This window comes from Pteronotus mesoamericanus, unplaced genomic scaffold, assembly GCF_021234165.1.
Source record: "Pteronotus mesoamericanus isolate MK-2021 breed Mesoamerican mustached bat unplaced genomic scaffold, CSHL_Meso_final contig_246, whole genome shotgun sequence".
Classification (NCBI taxonomy): domain Eukaryota; kingdom Metazoa; phylum Chordata; class Mammalia; order Chiroptera; family Mormoopidae; genus Pteronotus; species Pteronotus mesoamericanus.
In genome coordinates, this window is record NW_026555104.1 from 861,673 (window position 1) to 864,285 (window position 2,613).

At 39.5% G+C, this 2,613-nt stretch overlaps 1 non-coding gene across 1 annotated transcript; it reads left to right on the plus strand.

The window, feature by feature from the left end:
• The first annotated feature begins 1,530 nt into the window (after nt 1-1,530).
• On the plus strand, nt 1,531-1,660 carry LOC129070384 (small nucleolar RNA SNORA33). Its single transcript, XR_008529124.1, has one exon. It is a non-coding gene; the product is annotated as a small nucleolar RNA SNORA33 (small nucleolar RNA).
• The last annotated feature ends 953 nt before the right edge of the window (nt 1,661-2,613 follow it).

The window sequence follows — 2,613 nt, forward strand, 5'->3', positions numbered from 1 at the left end:
CATCTGTTCCATTTCATAGGAGACTGAAATCACAAGTGGTTAAGTAACCTGTCTAGATTCACAGACCCAGGCTGTCTGGTTCCAGGACCAATGCATGCTCTTAACCATTTAGGACTTGCATCTGAAAAAACCTGAAACAAATATAATGTCAAAAGTGAAAGTTACCTTTGAAAGATACAAGGTTGCCCTGGGGAACCATGCACAGCCACTCTTAGCTATTACGGGTTGGATATTCAGGAGAGGGCGTCTGACCTAGGCCAATCAGTACAGGTCAGATTGTACAAAAAGAAAATGAAATTGTGTACTTTAAAACCACAAATTCTACCCTAGTCCAGGGATAGGTTTGGTGATGAAGATGTAACACAGTGCAATAAAACGTCTACCCAGACCTTTTGTTTTTTAAAAGATTTCATTTATTTATTTTTAGAGAGAAGATAAGGGAGGAAGAGAGGGAGAGAAACATCGATGTGATCTCAAACCTGCAACTCAGACACGTGCCCTGACGGGGAATGGAACCAACGTCCTTTCATTTAGCAGGATGACGCTCAACTAACTGAGCCATACTGGTCAGGGCCTACTGAGCCCTTTTTTCTTTCCTAAATATTTTATTTATTTTCAGAGAGGGGAAGGGATGGAGAAGAGAGGGAGAGAAACATCAATGTGTGGTTGCCTCTTGCATGTCCCCTACTGGGGACCTGGCCCACAACCCAGGCATGTGCCCTAGACTCGGAATCAAACCAACGACCCTTTGGTTTGCAGGTCAGCACTTAATCCACTGAACGACACCAGCCAGGGCCTCTGAGTCCTTTTTAAAAAAAAAAAAAAAAAAATTGGTTTTAGCCTTGGCTGGTGTGGCTTAGTAGATTGAGGCAAGCCTGTGAACCAAAAGGTTGCCAGTTCACTTCCCAGTCAGGCCACATGTAACCTGGGTTGCAGAGTGCGTCCACAGTTGGAGGTGTGCAAGAGGCAGCTGATCAATGTCTCTCTCACACATCGGTGTTTCTTTCTTCCCCCCTTTCCCTCTCTCTAAAAATAAATAAATCTTTTAAAAAAATTGATTTTAGAGAGCAAGAGAGAGAGAGAAGAGAGAGACAGAAACATTGATTTGTTGTTCCACTTATTCAAGCATTAACCAGCTGATTCTTGTTCGTGCGCTCACTTGGGATGGAACCCACAATACTCGGGTATTGGGATGGTGCTCTAACAAACTGAGCAGCCCAGCCAGGGCTTATTAAGGCCTTTGAGAGTGAGATGCCCTGCCCCTTCCACAGAACCGTGTGCTGTGATGATGTCAGCCTGAGAATGGAGCTGCTCTGGAGAAAGAAACCAAGTGTGATCAGGTCTGAATAATCTTAGTTTGCCAATCATTTTTTCAGGTAAAAACTGTTCCAGTGAAAAAGCAGCTGGTTTAGCCTGCAACTCAAACATCACACAAATGTTTTCCTCCAGAAACCACCATTGTACTTTGGTATGCAGAAGTGACTTATGTATACTTTCCATGTCACACAAAATATAAAAAGATGTGTACTCGAGCCAGCCAATGAGTCTGCTTACCTGAATGTGTTTCTGCAGAAATTTAGAGAAAGCTATCAATAGTAAAGCCATGTTACAAGCCTTAAAGACATTGAGGTCATTAAGGTCCTTGAAAATGGCTATAAGGGATAAAAAGTTGTGTACTCAAGGGTTGAGACTGAACTAATAATTCTTATAGCAGTCATTATTCATAAATTATTATTCACTAATAGTGTCTTAGCTTTAATGGAAAGCATTTCCTGGATGATTCATGATCTACAGGTAGTAAAACAGTGACACAGAGAGATTTAAAAAATACCAAAATGTTAATAGTGCTTAACTCTAAGTGGTAGGATTATAGTCAATTTCAATTTGTTTTTTTTTGTTTGGTTTATCCATATTTTACAGTTTTACAATGAACAGGTATTATGTGTCCAAAAAGAAAATGAAATTGTGTACTTTAAAACCACAAATGCAGCACCTTCACATGCAAGAAACAGAAAGATATTTATTGTGCAAGAAGCCAGAAAGTCTCTAAATCTTCATCCAAAACCTAGCTTTAGGATTTTTAAAATGTCCATCTTATTTTGTATTTAGGGACCTTGTTATATCTGTTTTCTCTTTATTTAACTCAGCTTTTAAAATTACACTTGACATACAATACTATTTAGTTCCCAGAGTATACCCCAGTGATTGGACATTATATTACTAAGTGATCATCCTAATAAATCTCCTACCCATCTGATACCATAGTTATTAGGATGTTATTGACTATATTTCCTATTCTGTACTTTACGCCCCAAAAGGAATATTCTGTAACAACCAATTTGTACTTCTTAATCCCTTCTCTTTTCTCCCCCCCCCGCCCCCCGCCACTGCCCCACCATCTGGCAACTGTCACAATGTTTTCTGTATCTGTGTGTCTGTTCTGTTCTGCTTCTTCATTTCTTTAGATTCAATTGTTGATATGTATTTCCTGCCATTTTATTGTTCATATTTTTTATCTCCCCCCCTTCTTAAAGATGCTTGAGCATTTCATGTAATACTGGTTTTGTGGTCATGAACTCCTTTAGTTTTTTTCATGTTTGGGAAGCTCCATTT